Source organism: Aegilops tauschii, chromosome 2 (genome assembly GCF_002575655.3).
Source record: "Aegilops tauschii subsp. strangulata cultivar AL8/78 chromosome 2, Aet v6.0, whole genome shotgun sequence".
Classification (NCBI taxonomy): Eukaryota; Viridiplantae; Streptophyta; class Magnoliopsida; order Poales; family Poaceae; genus Aegilops; species Aegilops tauschii.
In genome coordinates, this window is record NC_053036.3 from 649,403,759 (window position 1) to 649,420,443 (window position 16,685).

Sequence of the window (16,685 nt, forward strand, 5' to 3'; positions counted from 1 at the left end):
ACTCTGCTCATCAGTGACTTTGATCACGCGCATCTTCATAGTGTTCTTGGGTGTAATCGTGTAGCATAATTTTTTTGTGTAGCATGTCCCACTACAAGGTCGTGGGCGCCGAGCGGCGGCTAAGACACAGGGGCCAGGGCCATAAGGAGATCGTCCTGGAGCAGCAGAGAAAGGAGATGGGCGGCTAGTAGCGAACAAGGTATTAGGGAGAGAGGGGGGTCAATGGCAGAAGCCGGCGCTGACAGAGATTCTTTGGTGTGCCGCCATGGAGTTGGTTTATTTTCTGTTGCAGGAAAAATTGGAATAGAAAAGCACTAGGTCCCACGAGGGTATGTTTGCTATTTAATAAAAGGTGGCAAGTTGTTGACCGCTTGACTAACGGAATTCCTTTTACATGTAATGGAAGTGGTATTTTGGCATGAAAAACTGAGACTGTAGTGCTATTTTGACAAGTTAGTTTTCACTAGTTGTACTTTGACATGTTTGTTTAGGTAGGCATTTTGGCATGTTTGATTTTTTTTGATTGGGGTGTGCCGAGCCCTGGGGTGTGTTTGGTACCATGTATGGACCTAGCCTAGTTGTTCTCCTCTCATACATGCTGAGTGTAGACATGCTGTGTCCATGCATTTGCTGTTGTTTGGTAGCGGTGTATGCGCTGAGACATGCTGAGTTGAGACTTTGTTTGGCATCCTGCATGTGTTTCGACATGCTGAACAATTTCAAATTCCGAATAATTATTTTAAATGGTGAGAAATTGAAAAAATGTGGGAAAAAATTAAACATATTTTGAAATTCTGAACTTTTATAGAGAATATAAACTAAATTTGAAATTCTAAATATTTTTTGAAAATCTAAAATTCTGAACATTTTAAAAAATTTAAAAAAAATTGGAAGCCTGAACTTTTTTGAAATTTTTTCGAAAAATTGAATTTTGATTTTTTTTAAATAAATTAATTCTGAACTTTTCTGAAATTTAAATAAATTTTGAAATAATGAACATTTTTTAAAATTGAAACGAAGTTTTAAATTCTAAACATTTTCTGAAAATTTCAACAAATCTTGAAATTCTGAACAATTCAATTTTTTTTGAAATTGTGAACATTTTCAATTTTTTTTTGAAATTCTGAATATTATTTGTATTTCTTTTTGAAAAATTAAACAAAATTTGAAATTCTGAACAAGTTTTAAAAATTTAAACATATCTGGATGTGGTCTATTGGATGGGGACGAGGGTCGTGTCCGGGATGCATGAGATGGGCATAGCTGAGGGCCCTTTTTGCATCAGTTGAGCATAGCCAATGTGAGCCCATGCACCCTACCAAACAAGCAAAAGTGAGTCGGATTGAGAACTTTTAACCTCATGCACCCTCCCATGCACCCTACCAAACACACCCCTAGTAGTTGTGCAGCACTAGCGCGACACAAAGGACCCATGTCGCAAGCTACATACCGGGATCCTTCTCAACAGAAAAAAATCAATTTCATATTATTTAGACTTAAAAATCTACATACCAAATATCAAACTGATAAGACCGATACTACACTTGATCTTAACCAAAAGGCCTAGAAAAGCATGTCTGATTTTGATTAGTGGTATTTCGGTTATTATCTCAACAATCTTTTTTTTAACACAGTACAGATAGAAACGCTCATACATATGCGCATACCCTCACGCCTATGAATGTACACACGCACAACCTACCCCAATGAGCAGCTTCGAGAGACTCAGCCCGCATATCATTTTCAGATTTACGAAATCACCGTAGGTGCCTCGTTGTCGACGGAAACGTCTCCTCCCGCTGAAAGCGCATCGCCGAAAATCCTGAAATAATGGATACCACTGTACCTCTAACCATCCAATCACAGGTTGGTTCGCATCTCAAATAATAGTCTTAGCCAACGATTAGCAACCATTCCAATTCGATACGAGCCTTCACGAGGGGAGCTCCTGTTCGACGCGTTTTGCATCGAACAGCCGAGCAAACGCACATACGATGCTATGTTGGGCCAGCCCATTTGCGGGTGCGGTAGCAAACGGCGCAAACTGAAAATCCCGCAGAAAATGAAGTACGCTAGCTAGGGATCAAACTCCAGCCCTCCCGCTAGTAAACGCATGCAGCTAGCCACGGGAGACGACGACAGTTGTTGTCTAGTACACAGCCCGAAATGTTCAAGAACTAACATCAGTGCCAGATTCTGAAACATTTTTTGAAAATTCTAAATGCGAACATTTTTGTACTGTAGCACCTAGAACTGTAGCTGTCTTTTTCTTAATTCCGAACAATTTTTCAAATTTGCGAAATATTCTGAATTTGTGAACAAAAATTGAAACATGAACATTTTTTGAACTTCTGAACAAATTTTGAATAGCAAGAACATTTTTTGAATTTTTGAACAATATTTGAAAATGGGAACATTTTTCGTAAAAGCACGAACTTTTTATAAATTGTGAACCAAAATTGGAAACGGGAACATTTTTGGAACTTCTCAACACTTTTTTAATAGCAAGAACATTTTTTAAATTCTCGAACAATTTTGGAATTTCTGAACAAAATTTTAAAACGGAAACATTTTTCGTAAAAATAAGAACAGTTTTTTAATTTCTGAACCAAAATTGAAAACAGGAACATTTTTCAAACTTCTGCACAATTTTTGAAAACCACAATTTTTTTAAAAGAGAACATTTTTCGAATTTCTGAACAAAATTCGAAAGTGGAAATATTTTTTGAAATTTGAAACTATTTATGATAAATGCAAACTTTTTTGAAATGGACGAACATTTTTCCAAAAGCAAAACTTTTTTTGAAATAAATAAAAATAAAATGAAAAAGGGAAAATTAAAAATAGAAAAGAAAAAAGGAGAGGAAGAAAAAAAGAAAAAAAGAAAAAGACGAAAAGGAAACAAAAAAGAAGAAATAAAAAGTAAAATAGAAAACCAGCTGAATGAACCTTCTAGAAGGTTCCCAAAACCGATGAAAACCGGCTGGGAAACTTCTAGAAAGTTCCCAAAACCGAAACTGCCTACAGTGGTAGATGGGCCGGCCCATCTGATCGCTCCCCTATGGGTTCGCTCGACATTTTGACGCAACGAACATCCAATAGGAATTTCCCTTCACGAGCGTGTAGCGTCATATGTTGGGTTGTTGTGGCCCAACTAAGAGAAAGACTAAATAGGCCTATAGCTCTTTCTAGATGGGCGAGATCGAGACATTACTCAGCCTCGCCTATGGCGTCTGCACATTTAGCCCGGTCCAGCAACCGGGTTTCTAGTTAGCCGTTGCTCGTTGGGGTCGCTGCTCGGCGATGTAGCACACGCTCACTACTAGGTCGTTGTATGGTGGCTTTCACACTGTATAAACATAGTTTTCAAATACATGTTTTGAACATTTTTTAATATACATGTTAACCATTTTCGTGTGCCTGACCTCCATCTCGCTACAATGGAGACACAGTCAACTCAATCCTATTTAGATTTAACGTAAAACACGGTGGATACAGTGCAAACGTGCACACCCAAAGTGAGGCTAACGGACCAGTCCATTTGAAGTTTATTTTCCATGTCATTTTCCCACCAGCTTAAAAAAAACAGTGCGTAGCTGGCTTTTCGTTTTCTATGTTTCTTTCTATCTGTTTTCTTCTAATCTTCATTTTTTATTTTTCTTCTAATCTTCACGAATAGAGCTGTCGATCGACCCCTGTCCGGTTTTGTCGATCGGGGATTCCGAGTCAGCATGGACAGTTGTTGAGAGGAAGAAGAAACGACGTTCAAGGATGGCGCTGTCGTCGGCACCGGCGACCAGCCAGATCGGCGATATCCGGGCTGCGCGGTCGTTGCGTTTGAATTGCCTCCTGGGCCGCAATGGGCCTGGCGAGTGCGTTGATGGTTTGGGCTCGCAAGACGCTGGGTATTTGGCCCAATGCGAGCCGAGGGTGATTGGGCCGATTCTAGATGGGTATGAGGCCCAGGCTGACTCGGAACCCAATGCCCCGATCGACAAAACCGGCCAGGGGTCGATCGACGGCTCTGTTCGTGAAAGTTGTGACCATCCTCGTGCTGCGCCTCGTGAAATTAGGGTTCGCCCGCGCCACGTGCTGCCGGGGTTTCCCGCTTGATGTGACCATCAATAGCAAAGTAAAGGATATTGCATGTGTCATAGAAGCTCCGCCACACATTAATCAAGAGGAGAAAGATGCACGTAACGTCAACGCTTCTTTGCAAGCAACTATACAAACTTCATCTGTGTTTTATATCGGTTCTATTTGCATGGAGGTGCCACCAGCCGAGCCAAAGAAAAATACGGTGACGCCAAACTTCAGGACTCCTTCAAGATGGTAATCTAGAGTGTGCAAGGAATATATCATTTATCTTTATTTGATTAGATGCTATGTGATCAACGTGACCGGAATATTTAATTAGTTTCGTTATACTAATTAGAGAGTCCTAGTACTAGAGATGTTTTTGAAGTCTGCACGTGAGCTTTAAAATAGGAAAAGATTAGAGGTTCGGTTGCCAGCTTTTGGGCAGGTTTGTTTTGATTCGTACGAGTCCAATTAGGAGTCATAGTCCCGTGCCTACGTGCACTATAAAAGACCGATAGGTTGATCATGTAAGGGGGGAATTTTTTAGCTGGAAAATATACACAAAAGGCATCATGTTGGATGCGCCAAAATAGCCGTGATTTGTTTGCTGATCCTTGAGGGTTTCAGGAGCTGCTACGCGGGGTGTGATTTGATCTTACTCTTGCGCAGATTTTGATCTTTGGTCTTCTCGCGAATCGCTTAATCCGAAGAGCTACCTATTGCTTCTTTGTCTATTTCTATTATCACGACAATTGTTCGTCGCTGAATTTTGTGTACCGTGAAAGATCGGGCCTACGAACGACTCGTCGTCTGGTCGGGTCACATCAAGTGGTATTCAGAGCAAGGTTGATCACGGTATAAATTTCTCTCTCTAGTTCTTCAGTTGATCTACTTGAGTTGCTACAATGGTGAATTCTCAGAAATCAAATTCAAGTGTGCATGGTGCACATGAAGGAGATGCGGAAGACGAGCTGCCCTTGCCCACCTATGATCCGAGTGTTGCGCCGGCTATCGTGCTAGGATTGAAGGCAACTCGTGACTATGTGCTGAATCTAGTGGGGAGGCACATCGACAAGGTTGAGGAAAGTCTAGGAAAAAAGATTGCTGATTTGACTGAGGCCGTTCATCGGTTGAGACCACGTTCACCACCTAGTGATGGATCTGCTGCACCGCGTCGTCATCGACAATTATCTGGACAACGGGTAGGCGAACAAGTTCGCAACAATGGTGAGCATCAAGACCATCAGTCTGAGGGGGCTGGTAGCTATTATGACCCTCCACGGCGTGCTTATAACCATCATGGAGGTGGTCTACACCATGGAGGAGGACATGAACATCCGCGGCGCGCCTACGAAGATGATGGTATTGGAAGAATAAAATTTTCCATACCGTCATTTAGCGGCAAAGACAAACCGGATGATTATTTGCAGTGGGAGATGCGCGTGGATTAGATTTTTGATGGACAGCGGTACACCGAGGAGAAAAAGGTTCGTGATGCATCTATTGAGTTCACAGGCTATGCTTTAATATGGTGGAACCAATTATGTCGCGTGGGAGGACGTTCAGAGTCTTGGAATCAGATGAAGAGTATCATGAAGAGACGCTTTGTTTCGGAGCACTTCACTAGGACCTTGTACACACGCTTGCAGGAGCTTCGACAAGGTAACTCTAGTGTTGAGGAGTATTATAAGGAGATGGAAATATTATTGATTCGTACAGGGGTAGAGGAGCAAGAAGAGGCTACAATGGCATGATTCATGCATGGTCTGAAATCAGAGGTACGAGATCGTGTCGATATGGTAGAATATAATGGATTATAAGGATTATTACACCATGCCATTCGAGCGGAGCAACAAGTAAAGCGTCGTGCCAGTCATGATAATTCATCAAACTCGGTGCGACATAATTTTCAGAGAGAGGGTGGTGGTAATAGTGGTTTCAAATCTGATTCTAAGTCGGCTACCAAGGAACTATCTCCATCCAAGGTTGAATCGTCTCGTGCTTCTAACTCTCGTACCAGTGATATTGTGTGCTTTAAGTGTGGTGGCAGGGGGCATAAGAAGTTTGAGTGTCCGAATGAGAGGAGAGTACTCCTCACCGAAGAAGGATACATGTCTGCGAGCGATGGAGCAAAAAATACTGACACGTCTAGTGAGAAATCTGAAGATGATGAAAAAGTGACCGCAAGTATTGAAGCTGCAGAAGCAAACCCATCATTAATGGTGCAACGGGTGCAAGAAGATCATATATAGGATAAGGGGCAGCGATGGAATATTTTTCAGTCTGAGTGTAAGATCAACAAGACCAATTGCAAGGTGATCATAGATGGTCGAAACTACACCAATGCAGTCAGCAAAGGCTTAGTTGATGCTTTAGGGTTGCCTGCATGGAAGCACCCACAACCCCATCGTGTCGAGTGGATGTATCATATTGGGAAGTTGAAGGTTACTCACAAGGTGTGTGTTAATTTCTCTATTGAAGATTATACTGATATGGTCATTTGTGATGTTATACCCATGGATGCATGCCACTTGTTATTGGGAAGGCCATGGCAATACGACCATAACGCAACGCATGAAGGTCGAACCAACACGTATTCATTCTGGAATGCTGGGAAGCGACATGTGTTGCGACCGATGTTTGATAGTGCAATCAAGGTGGATGTCGTTGTTTCATTATTGAAGAAACCTGAGAAAACAAAATTAAAACCGAGGATGGTTTTTCTTAAAGGAGGAGTTGATGATGTGACCATCAATAGCAAAGTAAAGGATATCGCATGTGTTATAGAAGCTCCGCCACACATTAATCGAGAGGAGAAAGATGCATGTAACGTCAACGCTTCTGTGCAAGCAACTATACAAACTCCATCTGTGTTTTACATCGGTTCTATTTGCATGAAGATGCCACCAGCCGAGTGATGCCAAACTTCAGGACTCCTCCAAGATGGTAATCTAGAGCGTGCAAGGAATATATCATTTGTCTTTATTTGATTAGATGCTATGTGATCAACGTGGCTGGAATATTTAATTAGTTTCCTTATACTAATTAGAGAGTCCTAGTACTAAAGATGTTTTTGAAGTCTGTACGTGAGCTTTAAAATAGGAAAAGATTAGAGGTCGGTTGCCAGCTTTTGGGCAGGTTTGTTTTGATTCATACGAGTCCAATTAGGATTCCTAGTCCCGTGCCTGCGTGCACTATAAAAAGACCGATAGGTTGATCGTGTAAGGGGGGAATTATTTAGTTGGAAAATATACACAAAAGGCATCATGTTGGATGCGCCAAAATAGCTGTGATTTGTTTGCTGATCCTTGAGGGTTTCAGGAGCTGCTACGCGTGGTGTGATTTGATCTTGCGCAGATTTTGATCTTTGGTCTTCTCGCGAATCGCTTGATCCGAAGAGCTACCTATTGCTTCTATGTCTATTTCTATTATCACGACAATTGTTCGTCGCTGAATTTTGTGTACCGTGAAAGATCGGGCCTACGAACGACTCGTCGTCTGGTCAGGTCACATCACCGCTCGTCAGCCGGGTCGCGCCGCTCGCATCCCACACTCGAGGCCATGGCTGGCCGGGGTGGCAGCGGACCGCTGCAGCAACAGGCTGCTGCGTCGGTGCCTCCGGCTGCTGGCGCGCCGCGGGTGCCGCAACATCATGTGGCTGGAACACAGCACCAGCAGCCCCGGATGGCTGCGACCCAGCAAACGCAGGCGAGGGCCGGCGTGCAGCGTCCTTTTGGTCGGGTGGCCGTGGAGGCACCAGCCGCTGGCCGTGGCGCGCAGCGTCCCGCCTCCGACATGGGCGCGGGCGCGGCTGCTGCTGGTCGCGGGCACGGCTACGGGCCTGGCCTGGCGTTGGCCGGTTTCGACACCAACCAGAATCCCCCGCGAGGTCGGTTGGGCTCCTGTCTACAGGCGGTGGCCGTGGATATGCATGGCAGGGAGATGGCGGTCTAGGCAGTGGTTTCAATGGTCCGCCGGGAGGTTACCGTGATGCGACTGCTGAGGGCTTCAACGGACCTCCGGGCGGCTTTGTGGAGGGTTGCTACTTCTTGAGCCTTTGTTGGTTTTTTCCTTTGAAGAGGAAAGGGTGATGCAGCAAAGTAGAGATGAGTATTTTTCTCAGTTAAGAACCAAGGTATCAATCCAGTAGGAGAAGAACGCGCAAATCACCAATACCTGCACAAACAATCAAACACTTGCACCCAACGCGATAAAGGGGTTGTCAATCCCTTCACGGTCACTTGCGAAGGTGAGATCTGATAGACATAGATAAAACTAAACAAAAGATAAAGTAAATATTTTTGGATTTTTTGGTTTATAGATCTGAAAGTAAAAGATTGCAAAATAGTAGATCGAAAATTAATGTTGGGAAATGTAGCATGCAATTTCAAAAAAATTCCTACGCTCACGCAAGATCTATCTAGGATATGCATAGCAACGAGAGCGGGAGAGTGTGTCCACGTACCCTCGTAGACCGAAAGCGGAAGCATTTGACAACGCGGTTGATGTAGTCGAACTTTCTTCTCGTTCCGACTGATCAAGCACCGAACGTACGACACCTCCGAGTTTTGCACACGTTCAGCTCGATGACGTCCCTCGAACTCTTGATCTAGCAAAGTGTCGAGGAAGTAGATGAGTTCCGTCAGTACGACGGCGTGGTGACGGTGATGGTGAAGTGATCTGCGTAGGGCTTCGCCTGAGCACTACGAAGATATGACCGGAGGCGTAAACTGTGGAGGGGGGCGCCGCACACGGCTAACAATTGTTGGTTTGTGTTCAAGGCGCCCCCTTCCCCCCCCCCCCCCCCACACACACACACACACACACACACACACACATATATATATATATATATATATATATATATATATATATATATATATATATATATATATATATATATATATATATTATATAGGTGGGATGGGGAGGAGAGGCAGCCAGGGGCGCCCTAGGGTTGGCCGCTGATGACCCACAAGTATAGGGGATCAATTGTAGCTCTTTTCGATAAGTAAGAGTGTCAAACCCAACAAGGAGCAGAAGGAAATGACAAGTAGTTTCCAGTAAGGTGATGTCTGCAAGTGCTGAAATTATAAGTAGCTGGGTAGTTTGATAGCAAGATAATTTGTAACGAGCAAGTAATGATAGTAGTAACAAAAGTGCAGCAAAGTAGCCCAATCCTTTTGAGGCAAAGGACAAGCCAGAACGGTCTCTTATAATAAGCAAAGCGTTCTTGAGGGTACACGGGAATTTTATCTAGTCACTTTCATCATGTTTGTTTAATTCGTGTTCGCTACTTTGATAATTTTATATGTGGGTGGACCGGTGCTTAGGTGCTGTTCTTACTTGAACAAACATCCTACTTATGATTAACCCTCCTGCAAGCATCCGCAACTACGAGAAAAGTATTAAGAATAAATTCTAACCATAACATTAAACTTTGCGATCCAATCGGTCCCTTACGGAATAACACATAAACTGGGGTTTAAGCTTCTGTCACTCTCGCAACCCATCATCTAATTGCTACTCCACAATGCATTCCCTTAGGCCCAAATATGGCGAAGTGTCATGTAGTCGACGTTCACATGACACCACTAAGGGAATCACAACATACATACTATCAAAATATCGAACACATATCAAATTCACAAGATTACTTGCAACATGATTTCTCCCGTGACCTCAAGAACAAAGGTAACTACTCACAAATGATAAACATGCTCATGATAAGAGGGGTATTAAATAGCATATTGGATTTGAACATATAATCTTGCACCAAATAAACCATATAGTAGTCAACTACAAGATGTAATCAACACTACTAGTCACCCACAAGTACCAATCTATAGTTCCGGTAACAAGATTGAAGACAAGAGATGAAATAGGGTTTGAGAGGAGATGGTTCTGTTGAAAATGTTGATGGAGATTACCCTTCCCAAGATGGGAGAGTTGTTGGTGAGGATGATGACGATGATATCCCCCTCCGGGAGGGAAGTTCCCCCGGCGGAATCGCTCCGCTGGAGGGCAAAAGTGCTCCTGCCCAAGTTCCGCCTCGAGGCAGCGGCGCTTCGTCCCGAAAGTCCTCCTCTTATTTTTTCGGGGTCAAAATGACTTATATACCAAAAGATGGGCACCGGAGGTGGGCCGAGGATGCCACAACCCCCAGGGCGTGCCAGGGGGCCCTGGCGCGCCCAGGTGGGTTGTGCCCACCTGGTGGCCCCCCTCTGGTAGTTATTTGCTCCAATAATTCTTATATATTCCATCAAAATTCCCCGTGAAGTTTCAGCTCATTTGAAGTTGTGCAGAATAGGTAGCCTGATGTAGCTTTTCCAGGTCCAGATTTCCAGCTGCGAGAATTCTCCCCCTTGGTGTGTACCTTGCATATTATGAGAGAAAAGGCATTATAATTACTCCAAAAAGCATTATTATGGATAAAAACATTATAAATAACTGTAAGAAAACATGATGCAAAATGGACGTTTCAACTCCCCCAAGCTTGGACCTCGCTTGTCCTCAAGCGAAAACCGAAATTGAAAAACATGTCCACATGCTTTGAGAGAGAGGTGTCGATAAAAAACAAAATACGGACATAGAAGCATCATGTTGATTATTATAACAGCGACAAAATTAAACATAGGAATTTTATCATAGAACTTTCATCATATACTTCTCATGCATAAGTAATAGTTCATCACACAAACGAAGTATAAAGCAAAAACTCTATTAGAAACCAACAAACTATGTTCTCAGTGAACTTTGCAACTACAATTCATCATCTTTTTAGGAAGGGTCATGTGCCGGAGCCTTTAGGAAAGTACACATACTCAATCATCATATAGTCTTCTATGATTGCTAACACTCACCTTGTACCCATGAGCAAAACGTTTCAAACGGACACATAGAAAGATAGGGGCTTATGGTTTCACCTCCCAACATACTCACCTCACGGGTGACGTCAACAATAATAACTCATGCCACCCATATTCAACTGGACATATGTGCCTAGATCTTTCCTCACCACATGATGCTTGCCAAAGGAGAAAAATAAAAGGAATAGAGAGAAAAACTTTGACTCTTGCATAAAAGTAAAAGATAGGCCCTTCGCAGAGGCAAGCAGAGGTTGCCATCCACTTCTTTGTTTGTATGCTCAATCCCTTGGTGCAAAAGAACGTCACGTTACATTGCCCCTTGTGATAGAGACCTTCATTATGCAGTCTGTCGCTTTTATTCTTCACCATCACAAGTTCGTGCAATGCTCAATTTTCTCTTACACTAAATGATCTTACATTTTTAGAAGCAATTTTTATTGCCTTTTTGCACCGATGACAACTTACTTGAGGGATCTTGGTCAATCCCTAGGTAGGTATGGTGGACACTTGAAAATAGATTTGGGTTTAAGGGTTTTTGGATGCACAAGTAGTATCTCTACTTAGTACATAATTTTTGGCTAGCAAAGATAGGGGGCAAGCACCACATGTTAACGGACCTATGACAATACGACTTCTATGTGAATATGAACAAACATAAATCATTAAGTTGTCTTCCTTGTCCAACGTCAACAATTTTGGCATATAATATTTTGACGAGGGCTCACAATCAGAAAAGATTTCTAGGATAGTATATTTATATGTGAATCTACTCTTCCCTTATTAATTCTTTCATGAGTTGCATCATTGACTAATGCTATGTTTGTCAATCTCTAATAAAATTTTCTACTTATACTTTTCCTTATGTGGTGCCATCACCTACCATAGGATTAGTATATACTATTTTCTTTATTTATTTCCTTTCTTTTATTTGTTTCCTTTCTTATTTCTTTCTTTTATTTGCAACATGAAAGTAAAGAAAACAAAAACTCATACTAAGCTTTATTATATAACTTGCACACGATTACAAGGATAGATCACTAAGCAAACTCTCAAAGAAGAAAGGATCAAACTAAACTTTTACTCATCTAAAGCAAAAGGATCGAACTAAAATAAGTAAAAAAAGATAGTGGGATGATACGATACCGGGGCACCTCCCCCAAGCTTAGCGGAAGCCAAGGGGAGTGCCCATACCCGATACTCAATTCTCCTTTGGTGGTGAAGAGGATGATGGTGGTGGTGAAGCGATTCTATCCTTAAGGATCAAGCTATTCTCCAATCGACGGATGATGCTTCGGAGGTGGGTGATGTGTTCTTGATGCAGAATATTTTCACGAGTGAGATACTTATTTTGTATGCGAACTATCTCAATAATGCGAAAGGCTTCAATCTCAGTAGGAGCAAGATGAATAAGGTAAGGTTTAAGGATATCTTCCTCCTCCTCATCAGCTGGCAGTGCTTGTTCGAAGACCGGAGGATTGTCTACGGTGACCTCCTTGCTCTCAGCTCCTCCGACAGCTCCCGTGGGCTCTTCTCTCTTCAGCTCGATCTTCATCAACCAAGCATCCTCTTCCACATTGTTGGAGGAAGACGAAGACATGATGCCTGGCCCAACAGATCTGACAGGAAACAGCAAGAAACGAGAACATGGGATTTCTCCGAGATACGGTGATCAACAGGTACGGGAAGTATATATAGATTTTTTATCTTGGAGGACAAGCATAAGGTAGAAAAACAGAGTATAGAAGGTGTCCCAGGTGGGGACAACCCACCTGGCGTGCCCTGGTGTATTGTGCCCACCAGGGGACGCTTCCTGGAAGTTTCTTTATTACCAAAATTCTAAAATATTCCAAAACTGATAAAAAATATTTTCGTGGATTTTTCGGAGTCCGTTTACTTACCGTATCATGTACCTCCTTATTTTCACAATTCTGGAGTGTTCTGGAAGGACTCTTTTATGTGTTCTTCCGGTGTCATAGTTTGGATAATATTACTTTCAATATTAATAGGCGTACCTGAGATATAATGCTTTATTCGTTGCCCATTGACAACCTTCGGGTTAGTACCTTCGGAAGTATTTATTTTGATGGCTCCAGACCGGTAGACCTCCTCCATGACGTATGGGCCTTCCCATTTCGGGAGGAGTTTTCCTGCAAAGAATCTGAAATGAGAGTTGTACAAAAGAACATATTCTCCAACTTTAAACTCACGCTTTTGAATTCTTTTGTCATGCCATCTTTTTACTTTTTCTTTAAATAATTTTGCATTTTCATAAGCTTGGGTTCTCCATTCATCTAATGAGCTAATATCAAATAACCTCTTTTCACCAGCAAGTTTGAAATCATAGTTGAGTTCCTTGATTGGCCAATATGCTTTATGTTCTAACTCAAGAGGCAAATGACATGATTTTCCATAAACCATTTTATAAGGAGACATACCCATAGGATTTTTATATGCTGTTCTATAAGCCCAAAGTGCATCATCTAATTTTTAGACCAATTCTTCCTGGACCTATTGACCGTCTTTTGCAAAATTAATTTTATTTCTCTATTGCTAAGTTCAACTTGACCACTAGACTGAGGATGATAAGGTGATGCAATTCTATGGTTAACATCGTACTTGGCAAACATTTTACGAAAGGCACCATGAATAAAGTGTGAACCACCATCAGTCATTAAATATCTAGGGACTCCAAACCTTGGGAAAATAACTTCCTTAAGCATTTTAATAGAGGTGTTGTGATCAACACTACTAGTTGGAATAGCTTCTACCCATTTAGTAACATAATCAACAACAACCAAAATATGTGTATACCCATTAGAGGAAGGAAAATGTCCCATGTAATCAAATCCCCAAACATCAAATGGTTCAACAGCAAGTGAATAATTCATAGGCATTTCTTGACGCTTACCGATATTACCTAACCTTTGACATTCATCACAATATAAGACAAACTTACGGGCATCCTTGAAGAGAGTAGGCCAATAAAATCCAGATTGCAATACCTTGTGAGCAGTTCTATCTCCAGCATGATGCCCTCCATAAGCTTCGGAGTGACATTTCCATAGGATTTGTCCCTGTTCATGCTCAGGTACACAACGTCTAATAATACCATCTACTCCTTTATAAAGATGTGGGCCATCCCAAAAGTAATGTCTTAAATCATAGAAGAATTTTTTTATTTTGTTGGTATGTAAAGCTAGGTGGTAAATATTTAGCAACAATGTAAATAGCATAATCAACATACCAAGGAGTACCATGAGAAACATTTATTGCAGCTAACTGCTCATCAGGAAAACTATCATCAATAGGTAGTGGGTCATCAAGCACATTTTCAAGCCTAGACAAATTATCAGCCACTAGGTTCTCAGCTCCTTTTCTCTCAATGATATGTAAATAAAATTCTTGTAACAAGAGAACCCATCGAATAAGTCTAGGTGTAGAATCTTTCTTTTCCATAATATATTTAATAGCAGCATGGTCTGTGTGAATAGTTACTTTGGAATCAACAATATAAGGTCTAAATTTATCACAGACAAACACAACTGCTAAGAATTCCTTTTCAGTAGTAGCATAATTTCTTTGAGCACTGTCTAGAGTTTTACTAGCATAATGAATGCCATTGAGTTTCTTATCAACTCTTTGTCCTAGAACAGCACCAACAGCATAATCACTAGCATCACACATAATTTCAAAAGGCAAGTTCCAATGAGGTGGTTGAACAATAGGTGCAAAAATTAAAGCTTTCTTAAGTGTTTCAAAGGCTTCTAAACAGTCATCATCAAAAACAAAAGGAATATCCTTCTGCAAGAGATTAGTAAGAGGCCTAGAAATTTTCGAAAAGTCTTTGATAAATATCCTATAGAAACCAGCATGACCTAGGAAATTACGAATACCTTTTATATTTTTAGGACATGAAATTTTCTCAATTGCATCAACCTTAGCTTGATCCACTTCAATACCTCTTTCAGAAATTTCATGACCCAAGACAATGCCTTCATTAACCATAAAGTGGCACTTCTCCCAATTCAAGAAAAGATTTGTTTGTTCACATCTCTGCAAAACTCGATGAAGATTGCTTAAACAATCATCAAAAGACTTCCCGTAAACAGAAAAGCCATCCATGAAAACCTCAACAATCTTTTCACAAAAGTCAGAGAATATAGCAGTCATACATCTTTGAAAGGTAGCAGGAGCAATACATAAACCAAAAGGCATACATCTATAAGCATAAGTTCCAAAGGGACAAGTAAAAGTGGTATTTTCTTGATCGGGTTGAGAAACAGGTATCTGTGAAAAGCCAGAATATCCACCAAGGAAGCAAAAGTGCGTGTGCTTAGATAATCTTTCAAGCATTTGATCAATAAAAGGTAGAGGGTAATGATCTTTTCTAGTTGCTTTGTTTAATTTTCTAAAATCAGTTACGATTCTATAGCCTGTGACAATTCTTTGTGGAATAAGTTCATTCTTATCATTAGGAACAACAATTATACCGCCTTTCTTAGGAACACAATGAACAGGACTTACCCATCTACTATCAGCTATAGGATAGATTATACCTGCTTCCAGAAGTTTTAATATTTCCATTCTTACCACTTCTTTCATCTTTGGATTTAACCGACGTTGGTGATCAACAACGGGTTTAGCATCAGGTTCCATATTAATTTTGTGCTGACATAGAGTGGGACCAATGCCCTTTAAATCATGAAGAGTATATCCAACAGCTGCTCGGTGCTTCCTTAGAACTTTCAATAATCTTTCTTCTTCATGTTCTAAAAGGTTAGCACTAATAATAACATGATATATCTTCTTTTCATCAAGATAAGCATATTTCAAAGTGTCTGGCTATTGTTTTAATTCAAACACAGGATCACCTTTAGGTGGAGGAGGACCTCCTAGAGTTTAAATAGGCAAATTGTGATTAAGCAGAGGACGTTGTTCAAAGAAAATTTTATCTATTTCATTTCTTTCATGCATATGAAAATAATTTTCATGGTCTAGCAAATATTGTTCTAAAGGATCAGTAGGTGGTACAACAATAGAAGCAAGACTAATTAATTCATCCTTACTAGGCAATTCTTTTTCATGAAGATTTCTACTAAACTTGGAAAAATTAAAATCATGAAACTCATCACCAAAGCTAACACCAACAGTTTGTTTCTTACAGTCTATCTTAGCATTATCTGTATTCAAGAAAGTTCTACCAAAAATAATGTGACAAAAGTCATCTTGTGGGGAACCAATAACAAGAAAATCAGTAGGGTATTTTATTTTCCCACACAAGACTTCAACGTCTCTAACAATCCCAAATGATGATATGGTGTCTCTATTAGCAAGTTTAATAGTAACATCTATTTCTTCTAACTCTCCAGGTGCTATGTCTTTCATAATTTCTTGATATAAGGTGTAAGGAATAGCACTCACACTAGCACCCATGTCACATAAACCATGATAACAGTGATCTCCTATTTTAACTGAGATGACAGGCATGCCAACAACAGGTCTATGTTGATCTTTTTTATCAGGTTTGGCAATTCTAGCAGCTTCTTCACAGAAGTAAATAACATGCCCATCCAAATCCTCTTCCAAGAGATCTTTAACCATAGCAATACTAGGTTCAACTTTAATTTGTTCATCAGGTTTAGGTGTTCTAATATAGCTTTTGTTAACCACAGTTGAGACTTTAGCATGTTCCTTTATCCTAACAGGGAAAGGCGGTTTCTCAATATAAGCAGAAGG

General features: G+C 41.0%; 1 non-coding gene across 1 annotated transcript; it reads right to left on the bottom strand.

Annotated features, from left to right (window-relative positions):
- Positions 1-1,379: 1,379 nt before the first annotated feature.
- On the bottom strand, positions 1,380-1,575 carry LOC120975198 (U2 spliceosomal RNA). Its single transcript, XR_005771022.1, has one exon. It is a non-coding gene; the product is annotated as a U2 spliceosomal RNA (small nuclear RNA).
- Positions 1,576-16,685: the final 15,110 nt, after the last annotated feature.